Genomic DNA, 25689 nt, shown 5'->3' on the forward strand with positions numbered 1-25689 from the left:
AGTCATACCACTTATGTAACTGGCTTAGTTAAAAAAAAAAAAGAAGTAAGAAGCTTTCACATTTTACGGACAGACCTCGTAGTTTACGTTTCGTAGAATAAAAACGAAGAGATAGAATATGGCAATATTTTAATACAACGCAGACTGACATATTCAATACACGTTCTGTGAAACATAACTTTCTGCTGTAATTACTGAAACTCGTTTTGTGAACGTTTCTGCGAAACGGTTTCGTGACGTTGAAGAGTCCAATTAAGTCGGGGTACAAGTTGACACATATTTTTTAAATATTACTTTCATTATCATTTTTCGTTCTCACGTAGATTTACCTTAATGTAAAATCATGTCAACGTGATCAATTTCTCACTGTAAAAGCATTAGGTTGCGTACTTTTAAATACATTTAACTGAAATTTTGGCAGATTATCCGATTTTAAAGCGAACATTATTTATCCCGTATGTGAAACACAAACTAAAAATTTCTCTTGCATACGTAGTTGGAAAAACATTCGTTTGCCGCGCGGGATTAGCCGAGCGGTCCGAGGCGCTACAATCATGGGATGTGCGGCTGGTCCCGGCGGAGGTTCGAGTCCTCCCTCGGGCATGGGTGTGTGTGTTTGTCCTTAGGATAATTTAGGTTAAGTAGTGTGTACGCTTAGGGACTGATGACCTTAGCAGTTAAGTCCCATAAGATTTCACACACATTTAACATTTCTTTTTTTTATAATCCAGCTAGGTATACAGGAGATTATCTGTGTAGTTTGGAAAGTAGGGACGTGCCACTATCAAAACTGAAGTTGTTAACACGAGTCGTGAATCGTGCCTGGATAACTCAGTAACTAAGAGCATATGCCCGCGAATGGCAAGGTTCTAGATTCAAGTCAAAGTCATGCACACAGTTTTGACCTGCCAGGAAGTTTTAAATGCGCGCCCACCTACTGCAGAGTGAGAATTCCTTCTGGAATATTGACACCCTCCTCCAATCACAAAGACTATACGAGGGCTATAGTGAAGTTTTGATTGGGCGCGAAATGGTAAGCAAACTCAAAATCAATGTTTTATTTACAACAGTTAGCTACACCACCTTCCAGCTACTTCTCTACATGGTCGCTGCTCTGACTCAGGCATTTCTTGTAGCAAATGAAACTATGTGGTTCGACACAAGGACGTAGTGGCTTAGTTTAGTGAGCAGGAGACCTGGGTTCGAAAAATGGTTCAAATGGCTCTGAGAACAATGGGACTTAACTTCTGAGGTCATCAGTCCCCTAGAACGTAGAACTACTTAAACCTAACTAACCTAAGAACATTACACACATCCATGCCCGAGGCAGGATTCGAACCTGCGACCGTAGCGGTCGCGCGGTTCCAAACTGTAGCGCCTAGAACCGCTCGGCCACTCTGGCTGGCGGACCTGGGTTGGAATTCCGTTCTTAGTCCAAATTTTCTTTCATCGCTTCAGTCTGCATTTATACATCATAGATGTTTCAGACTTGAAAAGGTCTCTAGAACCATATACAGGGTTATTAAAAATGATTGAAGCGATTTCACAGCTCTACAATAACTTTATTATTTGAGATAATTTCACAATGCTTTGCACACACATACAAAAACTCAAAATGTTTTTTTAGGCTTTCACAAATGTTCGATATGTGCCCCTTTGGTGATTCGGCAGACATCAAGCCGATAATCAAGTTCCTCCCACACTCGGCGCAGCATGTCCCCATCAATGAGTTCGAAAGCATCGTTGATGCGAGCTCGCAGTTCTGGCACGTTTCTTGGTAGAGCAGGTTTAAACTCTGAATCTTTCACATAACCCCACAGAAAGAAATCGCATGGGGTTAAGTCGGGAGAGCGTGGAGGCCATGACATGAATTGCTGATCATGATCTACACCACGACCGATCCATCGGTTTTCCAATCTCCTGTTTAAGAAATGCGGAACATCATGATGGAAGTGCGGTGGAGCACCATCCTGTTGAAAGATGAAGTCTGCGCTGTCGGTCTCCAGTTGTGGCATGAGCCAATTTTCCAGCATGTCCAGACACACGTGTTCAACCGTTTCTTCGCTCACTGCAGGCCGACCCGTTGATTTCCCCTTACAGAGGCATCCATAAGCTTTAAACTGCGCATACAATCGCCGAATGGAGTTAGCAGTTGGTGGATCTCTGTTCAACTTCGTCCTGAAGTGTCGTTGCACTGTTATGACTGACTGATGTGAGTGGATTTCAAGCACGACATACGCTTTCTCGGCTCCTGTCGCCATTTTGTCTCACTGCGCTCTCGAGCGCTCTGGCGGCAGAAAGCTGAAGTGCGGCTTCAGCCGAACAAAACTTTATGAGTTTTTCTACGTATCTGTAGTGTGTCGTGACCATATGTCAATGAATGGAGGTACAGTGAATTTATGAAATCGCTTCAATCATTTGTAATAGCCCTGTAGTTCCATTTGATTAAAGCACCTATGCCTGGGTTTCAAGCAGGATCCCCCATTTATTTCGATGGTGAGGTGCTATTCCAGTACAGTTGCAGAGCCTCTGCAATGCTGTTCGAGTTATGGAGAATGTGAAGTGGACTGAGGCTTAAATGGAAATTTGATTGAGCAGGGAAGAGCGCTCTCGTAGTCCGTGTATTTGTACCAGGGTGGCGTAGTGGTTAGTGCATCTGCCTACTGAGTAGGAGACCCAGGTTTGAATCCCGAACTTGGTATAAATGTTCATTCGTCGCTTCAGTCTGTATATATAGATCATATTTGTTGTAGCAATGTACCAACTTCCCAATACCTCGCCATAGACGGCAGCCCCCTGTGCTTTCCACCAAATCTCTACGCTGGGCTGCAGCTCGTTGTTTGTGTCAAAATGCTGTCCTTATAGCCTGCAGTTCATATATAAAATTAGAGGGAACGAGGTCTACGCTGTACGGTGAGTGACCAAACACTTCCCATCGAAAATGCTGCAGGAGCATCCTTGTTGCAGCTATAGTGTGTGGCCAAGCATTGTGGTGAAGAAGGACAGTGTTTGATAACAACATTCCTCTTCGTTTGTTCCGAACTGCCCTTCAAAGTCGCCTGATCCAATCTCTGAACAAGATCATCGGTAGAGAGATACTCACGTATTTTCCTCACTGCCTACATCTTTCACGTCTGTGTGCACTGCTTCGAAGTTCCTGCACGGTTGTTGCACTTTGCTGTCATACATGACAGTTATGTTGCAAAGGCTGCATGAAATCAGGCGAAACCCCTCAGCATGAAGAAATTGACTAACAGTACACACTTCATACTTAGCAGGAGACTCTATTCTTCCAGGCGTATTTAAGAGCTCACTGTGCACTCACAACTGAAAAGTGTGGTGTGACGCGATTGACAAGCGCGCGAGAGACACTGTGCAACACATATGTGCAAAGCTTCATCGGATTTCCTCTGCAGTTCTAATCTCGCGATGGATCATGCGGTACCACCCTTGTTGTTGTTGTGGTCTTCAGTCCTGAGACAGGTTTGATGCAGCTCTCCATGCTACTCTATCCCGTGCAAGCTTCTTCATCTCCCAATACTTACTGCACCTTACATCCTTCTGAATCTGTTTAGTGTATTCATCTCTTGGTCTCCCTCTACGATTTTTACCCTCCACGCTGCCCTCCAAAGCTAAATTCGTGATCCCCTGATGCCTCAGAACATGTCCTGCCAACCGGTCCCTTCTTCTTGTCAAGTTGTGCTACGAACTCCTCTTCTTCCCAAGTCTATTCGATACCTCCTCATTAGTTATGTGATCTACCCATCTACTCTTCAGCATTCTTCTATGGCTCCACATTTCAAAAGCCTCTATTCTCTTCTTGTCCAAACTATTTATCGTCCATGTTTCACTTCCATACATGGCTACACTCCATACAAATACTTTCAGAAACGACTTCCTGACACTTAAATCTATACCCGGTGTTAACAAATTTCTCTTCTTCAGAAACGCTTTCCTTGCCATTGCCAGTTACATTTTATATCCTCTCTACATCGACCATCATCAGTTATCTTGCTCCCCAAATAGCAAAACTCCTTTACTACTTTAAGTGTCTCATTTCCTAATCTAATTCCCGCAACATCACCTGACTTAATTCGACTACATTCCATTATGCTCGTTTTGCTTTCGTTGATGTTCATCTTATATCCTCCTTTCAAGACACTGTCCATTCCGTTCAACTGCTCTTCCAAGTCCTTTGCTGTCTCTGACAGAATTACAATGTCATCGGCGAACCTCAAAGTTTTTATTTCTTCTCCATGGATTTTAATACCTACTCCGAATTTTTCTTTAATTTCCTTTACTGATTGTTCAATATACAGATTGAATAACATCGGGGACAGGCTACAACCCTGTCTCACTCCCTTCCCAACCACTGCTTTCCTTTCATGTCCCTCGACTCTTATAACCGTCATCTGGTTTCTGTACAGATTGTAAATAGCATTTCGCTCCCTGTATTTTACCCCTGCCACCTTTAGAATTTGAAAGAGAGTATTCCAGTCAACATTGTCAAAAGCTTTCTCTAAGTCTACATATGCTAGAAACGTCGGTTTGCCTTTCCTTAATCTTTCTTCTAAGATAAGTCGTAGGGTCAGTATTGCTTCACGTGTTCCAACATTTCTACGGAATCCAAAATGATCTTCCCCGAGGTCGGCTTCTACCAGTTTTTCCATTCGTCTGTAAATAATTCGCGTTAGTATTTTGCAGCTGTGGCTTATTAAACTGATAGTTCGGTGATTTTCACATCTGTCAACACCTGCTTTCTTTGGGATTGGAATTATTCTATTCTTCTTGAAGTCTGAGGGTATTTCGCCTGTTTCATACATCTTGCTCACCAGATGGTAGAGTTTTGTCAGGACTGGCTCTCCCAAGGCCTTCAGTAGTTCTAGTGGAATGCTGTCTACTCCAGGGGCCTTGTTTCGACTCAGGTCTTTCAGTGCTCTGTCAAACTCTTCACGCAGTATCGTATCTCACATTTCACCTTCATCTACATCCTCTTCCATTTCCATAATATTGTCCTCAAGTACATCGCCCTTGTATAGACCCTCTATATACTCCTTCCACCTTTCTGCTTTCGCTCCTTTGCTTAGAACTGGGTTTCCATCTGAGCTCTTGATATTCATACAAGTGGCTCTCTTTCCTCCAAAGGTCTCTTTAATTTTCCTGTAGGCAATATCTCCCTTGCCCCTAGTGAGATAAGCCTCTACATCCTTACATTTGTCATCTAGCTATCCCTGCTTAGCCATTTTGCTACTAGCGTCATAAAGTTGGCAACAGAATTGCAAGGTTCTGTCAGACGCCAATAGTGGTCGCGCGGATCTGTCGACCCAATGGTGCCTAACCGCTGACCCACACCTGCGGTAGCTCTGTACCATAGATACCCCTGCCGCCACAATATAGGACGGCCGGTGGCAGACATACAGCCTGCTTGCCTCTCACTACATGGCGCTATGCACACACCGCCTAGACGCAGCTCTGACACCGTCGATCGAGCTTGTTCACGTTGTTATACCTGGACTCAATTTCTTACTGCATTATTTGTAATGAGTCTTAGCACGCGTGGAGAAATACAGGTTAAGTAAATATTCTGTTTACTGTGTTAACTTGTTCGCTAATTGTTTCTCTCCTACGACGACAGTTACCTCACCACTCTGGAGCCCGCTTCTCCTTACCATTACGGACGATGTTGTACACAACGGATTGGACCTTGAACCATGTCCCACGTGCTTGCGAATGTCCTCATCCGCGCATATCTCATCTACCTTCAGGGTAGAGGTAGGGTGACCTGACGTCCGGATTAATCCGGACATGTCCTCCTTTTTAGCTCTTTGTCCGGGGTCCGGGCGGATTTTACAGTGTCCGGCTTTTTCGCAAAGTTGAGTGTAATACAGTTAAATTTACAATTCGTCCCGTTCTATTGCTCTTTTCTTAAATACTTTAACTATTGGCACAGCTTCGTGATAAACACGCACGAAGGCGGTGTTAGTGGGTGGCACCGGGATCGTCGATGTTATCGTTGATCTACCTATAAGCGAATGCAAATATCGATTATTTAAAATTCTCGTTTCGTATCTTCGCTTTGTATTGGCTTGTCTTCCTGTAGTGCACGTGTGATTTGTGAGTGTAATTTTTAACCGAGTGAATTACGTAAAATATTTGGCTATGCCTAACGAAAGTGTACATTTTCTGATGTCCTTTCCGGCAAATATCCGGCTTTACGAAAGGGAGAAACGAATTTGAAGCGGAATGTAAGATATGTGGAGCTGGAACGTACGTCTCAGTGGCCAATAAAGGTAAGAAATAACTCGACAGATTAACAGTCATGGTTTTGTTTCATTGTTTCATAGTCGTTCAATTTATTTGTATTCGGAAGGTTATAGTGCAGTTTACATGTCGTCAGCTGCTGCTCGAATTGTAGATGTTGGTAGCGGTGCGTCGAATGAAGGGAGGTGAAAGGTCTAACGTTTTTCGCTTTGTAAACCATTCCGTGCTGTTCACATAACAAAACAATTGATGCCACACTGTCACCACAATCAATGTTTGTAATTTTTTTTATATTGCTCAGTTAACCACCACCTGACCATCAGTAACAATTAAATACTGGTTTTACCGGTAATTCCCGGCAGTCACGTGACTTGTGCTAAGCTGATGGTTGGTTGAGCCGTGTGATGTGTCCTCTTTTTTCTTCCTTTGTCCTCCTTTTTGAAGCTGTTTGTCCTAATTTTTAAACAACTGCATCTGGTCACCCTAGGTAGAGGCATCTAGGTGGCTGGTAAGCGTGAAGGAGGCAGCTGTCATCTGCGCACTGACGAACTGCAGACTGGACACTCCATGGGCGGCTCCGCGCGTGACTCACTGGTGGCTGCACAATTGTCCGGCGCCCGACCGGTTCTATCCGGAGCCGCGGCGTGCTGCCGCGAATCAACGCGTCGGCAAGCATTCCCATTATGCACGCGCCCGCGTCGACTCCCTGTAGCTTGCCCTCACTCTCCTAGCCCTTCCTCTGTTCGGAGCCTCAGCTGCAGCCAAACCAAATGTCTTTATCAGCACAACCCACAAAAAGTAACGGGTAACACCGCCTCTAGCGTCAATTCGGCAAGCAATAGAGTCCACAAGTTTGTTCAAGTATGATACAGGTTGGTTATAACTAAACTTCCGCTGCCTGAGAGCATCCCCATGAGGAATGAGTGACCGTAGGGCAATAAAACTTTGTGGAAACATTTGGAACGACAACGAAAATTAAACAACTAATAAATCACCGAAAGAAACACATTTTAATTTCCACTTGAGAGGCTAACATATATTACACTACTGGCCATTAAAACTGCTACACCACGAAGATAACGTGCTACAGACGCGATATTTAACCGACAGGAAGAAGATGCCGTGATATGCAAATGATTAGCTTTTCAGAGAATTCACACAAGGTTGGCGCCGGTGGCGACACCTAAAACGTGCTCACATGAGGAAAGTTTCCAACCGATTTCTCCTACACAAACAGCAGTTGACCGGCGGTGCCTGGTGAAACAGTGTTGTGATGCCTCGTGTAAGGAGGAGAAATGCGTACCATCACGTTTCCGACTTTGATAAAGATCGGATTGTAGCCTGTCGCGATTGCGGTTTCTCGTATTGCAACACTGCTGGTCGCGTTAGTCGAGGTCGAATGACTGTTAGAAGAACATGGAATCGGTGGGTTCAGGACGGTAATACGGAACGCCGTGCTGGATCCCAACGGCCTCGTATCACTAGCAGTCGAGATGACAGGTATCTTGTCCGCATGGCTGTAACGGATAGTGCAGCCACGTCTCCATCCGTGGGTCAACAGATGGGGACGTTTGCAAGACAACAACCATCTGCACGAACCGTTCAACGACTTTGCAGCAGCATAGACTATCAGCTCGGAGACCACGGCTGCGGTTACCCTTGATGCCGCATCACTGACAGGAGCGCCTGCGATCTACATCTACATCTACATTTATACTCCGCAAGTCACCCAACGGTGTGTGGCGGAGGGCACTTTACGTGCCACTGTCATTACCTCCCTTTTGCGTTCCAGTCGCGTATGGTTCGCGGGAAGAACGACTGTCTGAAAGCCTCCGTGCGCGCTTGAATCTCTCTAATTTTACATTCGTGATCTCCTCGGGAGGTATAAGTAGGGGAAAGCAATATATTCGATACCTCGTTCATGATCAGATTCAGTACACATACGAAATTGTGGGGATGTTGAATTTGCACATTTAACCCCCTGTTTCAGAGAGGCCCAGAAATTTTCTGTGGCATTTCTGTCAGGCTTATTGAGCTAGCATTTATCAGACAGGATCTTTGAGTATACTTCAAACATCAGACGATCAATTCCAATTACAAAATGATCTAGAGAGAATATCTGTACTCTGCGAAAAGTGGCAATTGGCACTAAACAAAGAAAAGTACGAGGTCATCCACATGGGTACTAAAAGAAATCCGATAAATTTTGGGTATACGATAAATCGCACAAATCTAAGGGCTGTCAATTCGACTAAATACCTAGGAATTACAGGTACGAGCAACTTAAATTGGAAAGACCACATAGATAATATTGTGGGGAAGGCGAAATAAAGACTGCGCTTTATTGGAAGAACACTTAGAAGATGCGACAAACCCACTAAAGAGACAGTCTACATTACACTTGTCCGTCCTCTGCTGGAATATTGCTCCGCGGTATGGGATTCTTACCAGGTATGATTGACGGAGGGCATCGAAAAAGTGCAAAGAAGGACAGCTCGTTTCGTGTTATCGCACAATAGGGGTGAGAGTGTCACTGACATGTTACGCGAGTTGGGGTGGCAGTCACTAGAACAAAGGCGGTTTTCTTTGCGGTGAGATGTATTTACGAAATTTCAATCACTAACTTTCTCTTCCGAATGCGAAAATATTTTGTTGACACCCACCTACCTAGGGAGAAATGATCATCAGAGCTCGAATGGAAAGATTTAGGTGTTCCTTTTTCCCACGCGCCATTCGAGAGTGGAATGGTAGAGAAGTAGTATGAAAATGGTTCGATGAACCCTCTACCAGGCACTTAAGTGTGAATTGCAGAGTAACCATGTAGATGTAGGAACGGATACCTGTAGCCCTGTGAACATTGCTGTTTCTACCGTGGAAAAAGGGAGCGTCTGCAACGTACCCGTCACGAAAATGTCGAGGAAAGGGCTGCACTTGCTGACAGATAAGGTTGAGATATACGACGTCATGCTGAAAAGTAATGGCTCCGATTTTTTAATTTGTGAAAACTCTTAATGCTGTTCCAAGAAGACAAACGTTATTAACGTCCCACATCTCTATTCTTCATGTCTACATCAAGGATCACCAATTTAGTATTGGAGGGAAGAGTGGAGGGTAAAAATCGTAGAGGGAGACCAAGGGATGAATACACTAAGCATATTCAAAAGGATGTAGGTTGCAGTAGTTACTCGGAGATGAAGAAGCTTGCAGAGGATACAGTAGCATACAGAGCTGCATCAAACCAGACTGAAGAACACAACAACAAAAACATAGTTGTAGGCCTCTGCCGCTGGAGGGCTTCAGATTGTAGCGTGGAACATGGCGGTGTGAAACGTAACCATTTCGGTGAGTGAGAAACAGCGTCCTGTAATCGAGTTTCGAATTCGAATATTTCGTCCACACATGGAGCACCCTCTACTTCGGCATGACAATGTCAAACCACACACGAGCGCTGCGACATCTGAAACAATCCGACGTGTTGGGTTCACTGTTACCGATCTTTCTCCATACAGTCTCGGCCTGGCCCTAACCGATTTTCATTTGTTACCGGAACGCCGTCGAAGGCTTCTCTTTCAGAGTGATGAACCGGTGCAAGTAGAGGTCCATCAACAAAATCAGACATTCTACCGTAACAGTATAAACAAACCATCAATGAGTGGTTACAGATGGATACGGCGTACCTGTACATACTTGTGGACTCTCTTACTTGCCGAATGGAGGCCATTATCAATGATACAGGCGGTGGTACGCGATGTCTTCGACTGATGACTTAACTGTTTGTCCATTGTGTTTATTAAGATTGCCTGATTGCCTGTCTTCCATGGAAGAGGGTTTAACATGTCTATGCAGTAAGTATGAGGTTAGCATCCTATATCTGTAACTCTGCGCCAAAAAACGGTTCGAAATTGCAAGTCGCCGGCCACAGTGGCCGACCGGTTCTAGGCGCTTCAGTCTGGAACCGCGCGACCGCTACGGTCGCAGGTTCGAATCCTGCCTCGGGTATGGATGTGTGTGATGTCCTTAGGTTAGTTGGGTTTAAGTAGTTTTAAGTTCTAGGGGACTGATGACCTCAGATGTTAAGTCCCCTAGTGCTTAGAGCCATTTGAACCATTTGGATTATATTATATGGTTCTCGATTCAGGAGTTATACTAAATGCTCCTCTTTTACCATTACGTCAGAACTACTGAATCTTCACACTAGTCGCAGAAGTTAGACAGGTATTTGAGGATGAGTTGTAACAATGGTCGAAATCAGTAATCAGAATAAACAAAAAGAGTGATCCATCTTTGTCCATTTTCCTTCATTATAATGGAAGAGCTCACTGTGCCCTCAGGCATGGTATCTTCAATTATAAAATACTAATTTTTATCAGAATCGGATAAATACCTTTAGTGCAAAAGCAAACAGTTGTCGACTACATCTTACTGTTTACACTTGCAGGGCGTTGAATTATCTCTTACTTTTACGTCTCCTATTCTTTATGTGTACTCATTGTCTCTTGTGTAAACACTAAGTGAACACAATAGGCTTCTAATTAATTGTATATCATAGTTCTGCTCTTTACTCGACATCCATGCCTGCTGTGCACTACTTAACTTTTCCGTTGTATTAACGCAGGAATCATGGGAACTTAAGATGGTAGCAGTTACATTCTGTACTATTAATGTTTACCAAAAGCCAGTGGGCAGGGAAACAGAAAAGAATGCTTAAGAATAAGTGTTATGTCACAATACTGTAATTATAAGTAGCAAACTAAGCTAAACATGATGCCTGGAAACACTATACATGCCGTAACAAAATATACATCATCAGATAGTTTTCTCCTCTTTTTTATTGGCTACTGATGGTGATTAATACGAATAGCTGGGACATATTTGTGTAAAAAGAATAATTATGATTCAGTTGCAACAGAAGAATAGCTTTGTTTCTATCGGCTGGCCCGCCATCGCATTCCTATGCGTTGTCGCCCTAGACGCCACTAGATGAATCACTGCACATGCTGAATGGGGTCAGTGTCTTCCTCAGTATACACAAAGGACAGAATGTGTACAAGACATGAACATTTACACATCAGCGAGAGGAACTGCTTGCGCTGACTCACCATGGGCGAAGTTTATTTTGTCGTAAATTCCTCCGCACTGCTGACGTTCATTTAAAATATGTGCACATAACAGGATAGGGCGGCCGTGCGTGCCGTTCTTCACTTCACGGTATGTGTGTATTTGTCTTTGCTCGCGGCGCTCGGCTGGCTTCAGTTTCCCTCAACCGGAGATCAAGAACATGTGCCCGTTCTCTGAGCAGAATCCCTGTTGGGAGTGAAAAAGCAGCAGCAGCAGCAGCAACACTGCATAAAAAATCCTACTGCAGATCAATATTACCCAGCGCACGATGCAAATGCAGAGTTTCTAATTTTCTTTTTCTTTTTTTCAATTTTCACTACAGTACATTGCTTTGTAAGGCTTGGGGTATCGTAAAAGTTTCGTTGTAATTTATTATTAAAGATACTTGCAGATATTAAGATGTTCATCTACAAGCGAATATACGAGATCTGTTCAAAAAATTCCGGAACATTTGTAATTTTGCGCTAATGGTGTGCTGGAGCGAAATCGCTGCACACGCCTGTGTTTAATGTGTAACTACCGGAAGTTTCATTGTTGTGTGACTGTTAATTATTGCTCAGTGCTGTATTGAGTAGAACGTTGTGTCTCATAGTTCCCGAATTTCGAAAATGTTCGAATGTGTGTGAAATCTTATAGGACTTAACTGCTAAGGTCATCAGTTCCTAAGCTTACACACTACTTGACCTAAATTATCCTAAGGACAAACACACACACCCATGCCCGAGGGAGGACTCGAACCTCCGCCGGGACCAGCCGCACAGTCCATGACTGCAGCGCCCTAGGCTGCTCGGCTAATCCCGCGCGGCCCGAACTTCGAGATGGCAGAGTTACAGGAATAACGCGTCTGCATTAAATTTTGCGTCAAACTCAAGAAAACCATTACAAAGACACAGCAAATGACGCAGGAAACCTGCAGCGATGAGTACTTAAGCCCAACTCGGTGTTACGAATGGTTCACACCGTTTAAGAATGGTCGGACGGAAGTTAAAGATGACCCTCGTCCAGGACGCCCTTCGACGTCTACCGACGACGCACATGTCAGGATCGTCAACGAAACTGGGCGTGCCAATCGAAGACTGACTGCCCGAGCGATTGCAGAAAAATTTAACATTTCAGTTGGATCATGTCATGAAATCCTGACAGCAGCTGGGAATGTATCGTGATGCCACCCACTTCTCACAAGTCAAGACCAGAGAGACCTTCACCTCGCAGTTCGTGAAGATCTTTTGGATCGCGCAAGTGAGAACGAGACGTTCCTGAAGAGAACCGTAACTGGTGATGAGACGAGGGTCTGCGTTTATGATGTTGAGACCAAGGTCCATTCTTTACAATGAGTCGGGAAAGGTTTTCCAATACCAGAAAAAGCTCGTCAGGTCAGGTCAAATGTCAAAGCCATGCTGATAGTTTTCTTTCACTCTGAAGAATTAGTTCATCACAAATTTGTGCCACAGGGACAAACTGTTATTCGATGGTACTGTCGGGACGTGTTGCGACGCCTGCGAGAAAATGTCAGAAGCAAATGGCCTGAAATGTGGGGAAACAATTCATGGTTCTTGCATCACGCTAACGTCCACACAAATTCATTCCTGTTGGTGAAAGATAATTGCACAAAAAAAACGAAAGCACTGTGCTGCTTCATCGTCCGTACACAACAGACATGGCCCCGCGGACTTCTTTTTTTTTTTTTTTTATTTCCAGAGTTCAAAACCCCGGTGAAAGGACGAAGATTTGCAACGGTAGACCGAATAAAAGAAAATTCTCAGGCGGTGCTTCGCACGATCCAGAAAGAGGCGTACCAAGACAGCTCCCGAAAATGGAAACGGCGTTGGGAGCGATGTATTGTAACCTCCCCACAATAAAATAATATTCACATTTAGCGTAACTACCCAACAGTGAAAATGTGTATAGCATTGACATTTAGTGTAACCAAACAACAGTTTATTATTCCGTAACCTACCAATAATAACGTGACTAATTTCTCAATAAAATTGTGGCTCACATATAACCTTTCAATAATTGACTGTGAATTTAAACTGGTAAATTTTGGACGTCAGTAGTGCTGCGTCATGGCCCTGAAAGATTATTCTGAATAAACAGAAAATTCTTACCTTAATAAGGTCGCCGGTAAACGCGTATATATCTGCTCCTATAAGAAATTTTTCTGGCACAGCTCAGTGCAATGCTGGCCGATTGATTGGTCATGTATAAAAGGAAACAACTGACTTTTCTTTACAATAAGCGGGATGACCATGGATTTGAGAAATTAGTAAAATCTTTATATTGATATGAACGATTGTCAAAAGTTAATTTTTATAAGAAGGATTATTATTAAGAGATTTTTTATAACATTTACATGGGACTTGATATAACAATAGTATATATGCTCGAGGCTGCTTTTATCTTACACTACAACGTTCAGGCTCCACCATCGCTCCCCACGACTGGCCCAGCCAACTCCATACACAAGACTGCTAGCAACTACTTACTCCTACTGACACACTGTTCCTACTGCATACATCACTACTCTCTGGTCTGAGATTCTCTTATAGCTTACATATCGCAGGCAGCGCGTGAGCATTCCATCGAAATTACATCTGCTCGAGTGCGCTAGCAACAAATTCCTTAATCATTGACCCCTTAGTATCAATTGTGGAAGAGAATATTTTGAAGGATGCCATGCACAGTAAGTAAAAAATAAGTGTAGAAGGATTTTGTAGACAAAGTTCCGGAATTTTCTGAACAGACCTCATATGTCATGCTTTCCAGAAAGCTTTCGGATTCTGTTCCGGACTGTTACCTAATAAGCAATATACGTGCGTACAGACCAGCTTCGTAACTGAATTGAAGAGGTCCTAATAAATACAATAAAGCATGTAGTTCTTACAGAGAGAAATTTTCAAATGTAAAAGAAATATCGGAGGTAACGCAAGGAAGTATTATAGGACAATTTCTGCTCGCAAAATGTATATAATAACGTAGTCAATAACGTTGGGAGCTCCATGAGGCTATTTTCTGGTGATGATGATGTATATAGAGACGTCGGAACGCTAGAAAAAGCAGTCACATCCATTAAATACCTGGGAGTAAGAGTATGCATCCATTTAAAGTGAGCCGGCCGCGGTGGCCGCGCGGTTCTAGGCGCTGCAGTCTGGAACCGCGGGACTGCTACGGTCGCAGGTTCGAATCCTGCCTCGGGCATGGATGTGTGTGATGTCCCTAGGTTAGTTAGGTTTAAGTAGTTCTAAGTTCTAGGGGACTGATGACCTAAGATGTTAAGTCCCATAGTGCTCAGAGCCATTTGAACCATTTAAAGTGAAACGACCACATCAAACTAATCATTGGAGAGGCAGGTGCCAGAATGAGAGTAATTGGAAGAGTTCTCAAGAAAAGAAGTCGACGCACGAAGGAGGTAGCTTACAAAATCCTTGTTCGATAAATAATGCTCTTCAGTCTTGACCAGGTAGGACTGACAGAGGAAGCTCGTTTCGTCACCGGTTCGTTTGATAAGTGGAGATGCTCATCCATCTGTAGTGGCAAATGTTACAAGAGAAGCCATGATTATCCAAGTTTACTGTTAAAATTCTGAGAGCGTACGTTTCTAGAAGAGACGAAAAATATATTGTTTTCTCCTATGCTCGAGAACAGATGCAGATATAGATGTGGATGCATTACATTAAGTAATTTTGGCAACGGACTAAACTGCGTGTGGCAAGACATATACTGAATTCGTGATGTTATCTTTCGTTACTATGAAAATAATAAAACTGCAGTTTTGTATACTATATTATTAGATGCTCTAAATAGAAACCGTGTACTCACACAGTTTCTGTACTTCTGTCTGACTGTACACAGTACGCACGTATTTCCTACGATCAAGCTCTCAGGATTATGGTAATACCGTGCAACAGAAAAATTTTTTGTTAAAAGATGCGATTTGTACTGCACAAGCAATGCTTTTACTGTTGAGTATATAAACCTCCAATTGTTACTGAAGTCTGTGACGTGTCGTCATAGTAGTTCGTGATTCGTTTATGCCATGAAGAACGGGGCTGTTTTTCTCCCCGCGAGTGAATAAACTTTCCTCTAGTTACGGAACCCTACGTGGAAAAAGTGATACTACCAGTGGTAAAAACTGCATGTATGGTGCGCGGCTCCCGTAAATAAGAGCAGATGCTTGAACACGTGGGCTCAACGTGCATACAACCTGACGAAATCTATGAAATAATAGCGAAACAGACACACCAAGCTCAGACACAGTCGTGATATTACTCAATCAGAGGAACTGTAGACACTAGAAGCCTCACGATGATTAGGAAACATCTGAACGAAGAAGTTAGAAGCCAGGGAACGGAAGATCTTGGTTTCAGTAAGAGAGAATTTTGAGTTTCGAAGGCATAACAACAAACTGTACTTACATGTGTAAATGGTGACTGGCTGGCATCATGCGTGAACGGAGGGTTGTTTCACATGGACGCATAACACGAATGGCCCGAAAGGACAGACCAAGCAAATTTTAATTATTTCCTAAAAAAAAAGGCACGAGAGCTCTTGTTCACTGACATTGAGCAGTACCTTAAGAAAATGGGAATCAGTAGTAAAGACATTCAGTATAAACTATCCTTCCAAGAAGACAAACACCAGCGTATCCAAGAAAGAGTGAAGTTAAAAACTGGCAAACCAAGCACCGAAGAAAAAAAAGAAGGTTCATACAAATATAATGCAGTAATATTAGATGTAATTTAACGCTCAAGGAAAGACTAGGTTGAAATAACATGGTCGCCAGCTGTCCAGTAATTTATATCAAGACATTTATAGAGTTCTCGTGTCATTTACATAGTCATAATCCCAGTCAGTCTTAAGATATTTTTATGTCAGTTACCGCTTGTTTCGTCGCTGGTGATGACTTTCTGAATTGAAAAACGCCAAGTTGCGTCGTTGTTTGGAGTCCACGTTAAACTGCAGGTCCCCCTAAATCTGGTTGGGTAAGACAGTTCAGAGCTCGGAAAAAGACAAGACTGTATCAAGAAGCAGGTATCTAGGAAAACATTGTGGTTTTCAAATCAACACTCGAGTTGGAGAGAGCTTTACTTTTACCAATTCTCTGATACGCAGCATCTTTAATAGTTGCGCATAGCTGCATGGTATAAGAAGTTGCATTTTCCCAAGTACCATCCAGTTGGCGGAACTTTGGGATAAATTGCGAATGTTATTGCTCGTGAGCTTGTTAACCTGTGTTGAACGTGAACAGGCTGTGAATCTACGGTGCTGAATTAGATAAGACCGTGGTAACTTATTTTGGGTGATGATGGGCGATAAAGGTGTGATTCAAGAAAATCAGTACATCGATGTTTTAGTACATTTGAGAATGCACTGCACTCAGTAGGAACATACAACAGCCCTTTAGTCACGCCAGTACTTGGAGCTGCAGAGGAGTAGCAGAGTCTAGATTACATTTCAGAGTGGCATCAATATACCTCTCATGCCGCGTAATAATGAACTCGTCTCAAACTATATACCTCTCTTCTTCCTGATAACGGCTAATGTCCTTTAAGAGCAGGCGTAATCTTCAATCGTCTCCACAGGTGAGACATTCTACTTAGTTTCAACGTAGACGGCATTCGTGGGTCACTGCAGCAAACGCTTCTCGTTGAATTTTTTTTATTATTTTTTATGGGACTTAACTGCTAAGGTCATCAGTCCCTAAGCTTACACACTACTTAACCTAAAATATCCTAAGGACAAACACACACACCCATGTCCGAGGGAGGACTCGAACCTCCGCCGGGACCATCCGTGCAGTCCATGACTGCAGCGCCTGAGACCGCTCGGCTAATCCCGCGCGGCTTTCTCGTTGGATAATCGGTGATAAGTACCACCTGCTATCGAGATACACTGGGGCTGTCATAGGTCGCCTGAAACTGTTGTACTGAGAAAACAAACCTCCCTTTACTGCAAGACGTCACGCAGTACATACCTACTAGCACACGTCCCTTGCAGCGGCCGTACCGATCAGAGTAATGCAGAGGGCAGATGGCCGTAATGTTTGTTTTTCGGCGCTTACCACCTTTCTGGTGCTGGCATGGATGGTTCGTTGAACTGCTTGAACGAATTTTTCGACAGTAATATGGTAACATGATAAGAGCTTTCCCTGGTGCTCAAGTCTTTCTTTTCACTGATCTACATTGCCTCCTTCAAGCTTTCTTTCATTTCCATTTCATTTTTATCGCTGTTGAACTAAGCAGACCATATTTTCTTTCATTGCTGATGACTGAAATCTGTTACACTGGAAAATATTAATACGTGCAAGCGAAAACGGAAGTACCGATTTTTAATATTAATTGTACAAGGAGGTTAGTGAAACTTACATACTTCGAAAGGCACTTTGCCATAGATATGCACAATGACAAAATTATGTGTGCACGTAGCCGTTAATAGTGTTAAAAGGAATTAAATGTTTCTGTATTCGTACCTTTAATGGTACCCTCTCTATCACGCCTTAAAATCTCCAATAAGTGAACACTGACAATTGAAGTGCTGCCAATTTCTGCCCTGCGTACCAATGAAGTTCTGTGGTAGAAATGACACAGGTAAGTAACTACCCTTTGTGGAATCGCATTCTAGGGACGTTTATGTTTATTTAGTTCATTTACAGTAACACAACCATACCTGGCAGCCGCACTGAGACGACTGATAGGTCGATGATGTCAGCAGTGGAAGACGAAATTTTGTAAAGAAGTCATCGGGGGAAATAAAGTTGTTTGTTAGCGTCGTTTTTCTCCTTTACTTTCGTCCGAGAGTGAAAAGAACTAACTCCGTGTTCGGTTGCCGCCGCCGCCACAAAATCTGAAGTGTTCCTAATTTTCAAATTCTTCATTTCGAATAGCTACGGCTTTCCTCATTATCGCGGAAACTACAACTGTTTTAGGCTATGCCTCGAAGAAGAACACTAACAAGTCGGAATGAAAGATGGAGAAATAGAGAGACCCAATTTTGGCGTAGACAAAGTAATAAAAATAATGAAAACATTGATAAGGATAATCCCATTGTTGTTTTTAAAGATACATTTAAATGTGCACTGAATGTAATTTCAAATGATTTTGAGAGCTATAATTGCGGTTTGATGAATTTACATTCCAGATTTAGTAATGCAAATCATTTAGAATCTGATGTTGCTTTACGTGATACAACGGCATTCACATTGCGTCGTCATTAGTTATTTTTCAACGCCCTGCGTCAAGGACTCACTTCAAATGGTCGACCAATTAAAGAGAAATAAAAGAATTATTTCAAGATGACTCATAGCTATAATGCAGCATTTGCTATTGGGGTATTTCTGATACTGAAATTTCAGAGTTTTGCGTGGAGTGTGTCACTTCAAGATAGACGACATTTTTGATCACAGATCAGATCCACTACTCAGTTGGTCGAATTTCGACCTCAGGCGATACTCGAAATAAAACCACATTATCAGCGAATGCAAGATATACGTTCAGTAAATAAGCCTCACTGCTTATTATAATGTGATTATAATCGTAGATCTCCGGAATATACCTTCAATTGACGACATGTGTGGCAACATTTTCTGTATCGATACAATGTGTAGAAACTATTATCAGTTGAACATATCATTAATGCGCTCAAAGGAGTGACCCGCGGTGTCCAAGCAAATAATTTAAAATTTTCGCTGCGGACAGGATTCGAACCTGTGCGGGTAGAACCCATTGGATTTCAAGTCCAACTCCTTAACCGCTCGGACACCGCAGCTGCGATGCGTGTCGGCGCCTTGTAACCCACCACACGTGCCTAGTGCGCTAGTGTGTAAGAGAGACGGGCGGCAACGGTCGCGTGGCTTTCGGCAATATCGATCGCATTAAACGCGATACGTTAAGACATATGTTGGTGTCAACGGTTTATTAATGCTTTTTTGACGTCACTGGAGGGATCTAAGGAGAAAATAGCGGCCAGAAAGAAGGACGATAAATATTTCGATGTCCCCCCCGCAACTTCTCTCTTTCCATTCAAACGACAGTTTTCACCTTTTCTTCGTATTGTTTCTTCTTCTGTCCCATCACTCCTTCAGCCTGCATAGATTCTATAAGAAGGTCATTGCATCCATTTTTATCTACTTACTTCTTACACGCAGATATGCTCACTTAGTCATACATTACACATATTTCACGCTTTTCGTACTTTTACAGTACAGGTCGTTTCCTTAAATTTTTACATGTCACCCAATCTCATGTCTCTCCCCCCCCCCCTCTATAGGTGATAGGATTATCTTACTCTCACAGAATTTTTATAGGAATAATGTCATGTATATACCAAATTTAGTTGAAATTTCTCCAGGTGTCCCTGAGTATGACTTTCGCGTCAGCGTTTTTCACGCTCACCTTCACCCATAGGGGTGTATTATTGTCACACTATTTTTTTTCCAGACAAGTAATATAGATTACTTTTTTCTGGGGTTGTTTCAGTTGCTAAAGCTAAAAAACGCTTGTACAAGAGTAATGTAATCGGGAAGATTATTTCAAATTGTTCTTTAATTTCTCTTATTTTGTACTGAAATTGTCCCAAATCACTTCAAGCAAATGCGAGATGCCTCGGTGGTGAAACAGTGGATATCTATTTGGGAAAGCCCGAGTTGTTTTCCCCCTTCGACCATCCATATTTAGGTTCCCCGCAGTTTCTCGAAACTGCTGAAATGCCAGGATGGTTCCTCTGAAATGAAATGAAATGTCGTGTGGCTAGGGCCTCCCGTCGGGTAGACCGTTCGCCTGGTTCCTCTGAAATAACACGACTGATACTCTTTCGTATCCTTCGCCAATACTAAGCTTTCAGCTTTTTTTTTTTTTTTTTTTTTGTTTCAGTGGTAAGCACTCTTCATGAGAAATGTAAATTTATATTGATTCGCTAAATACAGAGAATATAGAATTATGTTTTTCTACACATAAATAACTTATCTTTAGAATTCTTTATCTGGTTATTTCGTTTCTGAAATACCAAAACATTTAAGGAATTTCCTAGCTGACATATTATGCAAAACTTCTGCCGTCACAGGAAGATCACTTCTTATTGAATCTGAAATTGATAGTGCACCAGTGTTGAAGTTCCATCACGTACACTAACACATTATTACGGTCTTCTGTGTTAGAATACACATTCTGTGCTATCAGGTGTTATGGGAAGATGTTTAACCTTTAGTAGTGACACTTTTCATTTCGTTTCTAATGTTTTAGGGGTGCCTTCATTGGAATCACGAAGAGTAATATTAGTTCGTACTATAGGACATAAAAGTCTCTTTTTTTTTTTTTTAGAAATACTCTTGTTGATGATGCCAGTCTTCATTTTAGTTAGATTCTTTTTATTTCAACGATCGTCAGTTATTTTGCTGCATAAGAAACAAAATGAATCCGTAATGTATACGCGTGGTGTCTGTACTGTCGCTATGTCCGACCTCACATTTATCAGTAAGCTTGACTGCTATGATAACCTCAGCGCAGATGCACAATAAGCATTGAACCTCTTGCGGGAATACAGGAAACACTGCAAGCAAGTGTACAGGAACGCTACTTATTAGTGTGCGATAAGTTGAGAATTTGGGTCGACGGAAAGCGTGCTCGGATAGCCGAAGCGGTCAAGGCAACCACTTGCGTAAAGCAGTAAACCCGTGTTGGAGAGCTGGCCCGGCATAAATTTTCGACTTCCGCTACTGAATTATTTCGATGCCGAATTGGAACTGACGTCGGCATCTCCCTCGAAAAATGCAACTGCTACTTTCAGCGTATAATTCCTAATATTACGGTACAACTTTCCTCGGTAGGTCGATAGGACAGATCCTCAGGGATGAATGACTACAAAGGACTGTATATTTCATAATGGAGAGAAGTGTGAAAATATGAAGTGTGCCCATGGGGGACATGGGAGGGAGAGTGATGGAGGAAAGGAACTGACGAGAGAGACAAAGGATTGAAGTTCCCATGGACGTAGACTAGAGTCTTCGGTGGGGAGACCGGGACGGTGTAGTATAAACGGTTTCTCGTTCTTAGGGTGGTGCTTCTCTGTTTACCCTTCAATAGTATATATAGCGATGTCAATAGCGCTAGCGCTTTCGAAATACATATAACGATACGAAAATGTTGACTGATCTATATCTTTATCTTATTTCGTGAATCATAGTCGAAGCGCTTTTAGGAGTGTCAATTTTTCAGTGCTAATCAACAGCCTTTTACTTCCTCCAATGAACGTCTCGTGTAAAATGCATAAAATCGAGGTTATACAGATGTTATTCCACCTGCACACTGAACAACTAGTTAAAGGAAGCAAGGAGACATTTGGAGAGAGTTAAAGTTCACGGAGAAGAAATTAAAACTGTGGGTTTTGTGAAAGAAAGAACTTGTAAATCTTTCAGCGACTGCGAAGGGCTTTGAATATCAGTTGAATAGACAGTGTACTGAAGAATCGTCAAACGATGAACATTAACAACCTAAAACAAGGATAATGGAGGGTAGTCGAATTAAATCACGTGATATTGTCGGAATTAGATAACGGAGTGCCAAAGCATGGTTGGCACCTCACACCGAAACCACAGAAAAGTATAGTCGCTACACGCCAAACTTGCGAATAAGAAACGCCAGTGTAGTGTCACTTTATAACTCTCCCACTCCGACCGAGACGTGTTACATTGGTAATAAAAAATTATCTGAGAATGAAGATTTGTAGACTCATACGTCGCTACCGTGATAACAGGATCGCAATTGCATGAATATTGTCATGGGTGAGTCAACTTTATTCGCAGCCTTAGGGCTTCGTAGTGAAATAACAGCTGCAAGGTTTGCTACCGTTACTAGCGATCTGCATGAGATGTAGAAAATGGTTGATAATTTTTCGTTCGCAAACTATTATAGAATGTTCAAATGTGTGTGAATTCCTAAGGGACGAAACTGCTGGGGTCATTGGTCCCTAGACTTACACACAACTTAAACTAACTTATGCTAAGAACAACACACACACCAGTGCCCGAGGGAGGACTCGAGCCTCCGGCGGGAGGGGCCGCGCAATCCGTGACATTGCGCCTCAAACCTCGCAGGCAGTTCGCGTCAAACTGTTTACTGGAAAGCATTAAAAGTACGTACAAGAACTGGAAGCTCCGATTTCTCAGCTGTGAAAATGATGATTATTGTTGTTGTTGTGGTCTTCAGTCCTGAGACTGGTTTGATGCAGCTCTTCATGCTACTCTATCCTGTGCAAGCTTCTTCATCTCCCAGTACCTACTGCAGCCTACATCCTTCTGAATCTGATTAGTGTATTCATCTCTTAGTCTCCCTCGGGTACTAATTTGGTGATCCCTTGATGCCTCAGAACATGTCGTACAAACCGATCCCTTCTTCTAGTCAAGTTGTGCCACAAATTTCTCTTCTCCCTAATTTTATTCAATACTTCCTCATTAGTTATGTGATATACCCATCTAATCTTCAGCATTATTCTGTAGCACCACATTTCGAAAGCTTCTATTCTCTTCTTGTCTAAACTATTTATCGTCCATGTTTCACTTCTATACATGGCTACACTCCATACAAATACTTTGAGAAACGACTTCCTGACACCTAAATCTATACTCGATGTTAACAAATTTCTCTTCTTCAGAAACGCTTTCCTTGCCATTGCCAGTCTACATTTTATATCCTCTCTACTTCGACCATCGTGAGTTATTTTGCTCCCCAAATAGCAAAACTCATTTACTACTTTAAGCGTCTCATTTCCTAATCTAATTCCCTCAGCATCACCCGATTTATTTCGAATACATTCTATTATCCTCGTTTTGCTTTTGTTGATGTTCATCTTGTATTCTCCTTTCAAGACTACGGATCTTTCCTGGCCTAGCTGCAAAAAATTAACTTACTGGACACATCGTACTGTCAGTGTGATGACGTAACTTAGTACTTTATACAACAGTATTTATAACCAGTGAATAATCCGCGAACGGAATATAAATGTGTCGATTATCATTCTGGTACACAGTGTAGAGCCTTGATAAAATCGTCTTACTTAATCAGACGATTGGTGGCGTCGTCTTGTCGCAACGTTTCAATGAGTTTCGTACCAATCATCTTCACTTCGCCTGAAAGATGAGGGGTACGAAACTGACTGAGACGTTGCGACAAGACGATGCCACCACTCAGCTGATCATACGAGAAGATTTAATCGCAGGAATGTGCTGAGGAAGTCTGCAACCACATAAATGTCCTCCCTCCCCCACACATTCGGGTTACAAATGTATATCTATGATCGCATTGACATTAGGGTCATTCGGGATGCAATATCTCCACATCGGAAAGAGTAAGACTCGAGAATTCAGTCGTTGAGTGTTTACAGACCCCCCAGTGTTTACACAGTAACTTATGACTCAGCCCGCCTCGTTGGCCGTGCGGTCTAACACACGGCATTCCGGCCGGGAAGGAGCGCCTGGTCCACGGCACGAATTGTGTCACGTCCGGTTAACCGGATGGTTTTAGGCGGTTTTCCATCTGCCTCGGCGAATGCGGGCTGGTTCCCCTTATTCCGCCTCAGTTACACTATGTTGGCGATTGTTGCGCAAACAAGTTCTCCACGTACGCGTACACCACCATTACTCTACCACGCAAACATAGGGGTTACACTCGTCTGGTGTGAGACGTTCCCTGGGGGGTCCACCGGGGGCCGAACCGCACAATAACCCTGGGTTCGATGTGGGGCGGCGGAAGGGTGTAGTGGACTGCGGTAGTCGTCGTGGGGTTGTGGACCTCTGCGGCTGCGGCGGGGACGGAGCCTCTCCGTCGTTTCTAGGCCCCTGGTTGACACACAATCCAATACAATACAACTTATGCGTGATGCCTAGGTGTTGTGTGATGTCCTTAGGTTAGTTAGATTTAAGTAGTTCTAAGTTCTAGGGGACTGACGACCAAAGATGTTGAGTCCCATAGTGCTCAGAGCCATTTGAACCAAGCCAAGACAACTTATGACTCCGCTTTTCTCATAGCGTTTGCACAGGAAGAGGATGTGTTTTATGCTACCAACTGTTACGTCATCACACTGACAGTACGACGTATCCAGTAAGTCAATTTTTTGCAGCTACGCCAGGGAAGATCCGTAGTTGCGACGAGTTCTCACAATAAACCGTATTATTTTCCATGGCTTTAAGGATTTTGCAGGCGATGGCTAAATTGGAATATTAGCCTTATTACTCCCCGAAAATGATTTCAGGGTCATGACCACTGCGCCACATGATTCGGGTTTCTGCACTGGCGCCGGACTGTGGACCCTGTGGGCTGTCGACGTGAGCCACCAAAACCGCGCGCCGGCAGACCGCAGCCGCGCACCATCCCGCTGTTATTTCTGGCCGCGGCTGCAGCGCCGCGCCGCGCCGTGCGATCCCAGCGACGCCCATTCAATTACTGGCCGGCCGTGGCTATCTCTGGGCCCCAGACCGAGCCCGCGCATGCGCCTTCGTCCGCGTGCCGGATTGCGGAAGCGCGCGCCAGACACTTGCGGTCCGACTGTTGCGCAACTCGGCGGCATCATTCGCCTCGGGCGCCGTCCATTAGCGAAAGCTCTCGCCTGGCACACACACACACACACACACACACACACACACACACACACACTCACACACACTGCCGCCGTAGGCTACTTCCTCGCAGATGCGCACTGCCGATCGCTCTGCTACGTTCACGTACGCAGTCCGCATACAGATGAGCAGAGCCAACACCTTCCGCGTGTGTTGTTTGTATGGGACGGCTGTTTTCGTACTGTAACGCCCTTTGGCTGCGCTCCGCTCGTTTGGACATTGAATTGTCTGACTGCACGAATAACACTTTGATTTCGAGAGGTCGAAGAACCTAGGAGTGCTTTAATACCGTCTGCACGCCACACGTGTACGGCATACCAATTCCTCTCACGATTGACACGCTGCTATTCTGGAGATATGTATTTTAAAATTAGCTCCTGACTTGTCCTTAATAGGCGAACAGAAACAAAAAAAGATACGTAAATGATACAGCTTGGTCAAATTATAGAATTCGCGTGGTGGCAATCTCGCAACATTAAATACGATGAACCAGCGCATCAACTAGCGCAACATGGAATTACACTACTGGCCATTAAAAAACTACACCACGAAGATGACGTGCTACAGACGCGAAATTTAACCGACAGGAAGAAGATGCTGTGACATGCAAATGATTAGCTTTTCAGAGCATTCACACAGGTTTGGCGCCGGTGGCGACACCCAGAACGTGCAGACATGAGGAAAGTTTCCAACCGATTTCTCATACG

The 25689-nt window shown here is 43.4% G+C and overlaps 1 non-coding gene across 1 annotated transcript; it reads right to left on the bottom strand.

Annotated features, from left to right (window-relative positions):
- Positions 1 to 19061: 19061 nt before the first annotated feature.
- Trnas-uga (transfer RNA serine (anticodon UGA)) lies at positions 19062 to 19143 on the bottom strand. The gene has a single exon. It is a non-coding gene; the product is annotated as a tRNA-Ser (tRNA).
- Positions 19144 to 25689: the final 6546 nt, after the last annotated feature.

This window comes from Schistocerca cancellata, chromosome 5 (genome assembly GCF_023864275.1).
Source record: "Schistocerca cancellata isolate TAMUIC-IGC-003103 chromosome 5, iqSchCanc2.1, whole genome shotgun sequence".
NCBI classification, from domain to species: Eukaryota; Metazoa; Arthropoda; class Insecta; order Orthoptera; family Acrididae; genus Schistocerca; species Schistocerca cancellata.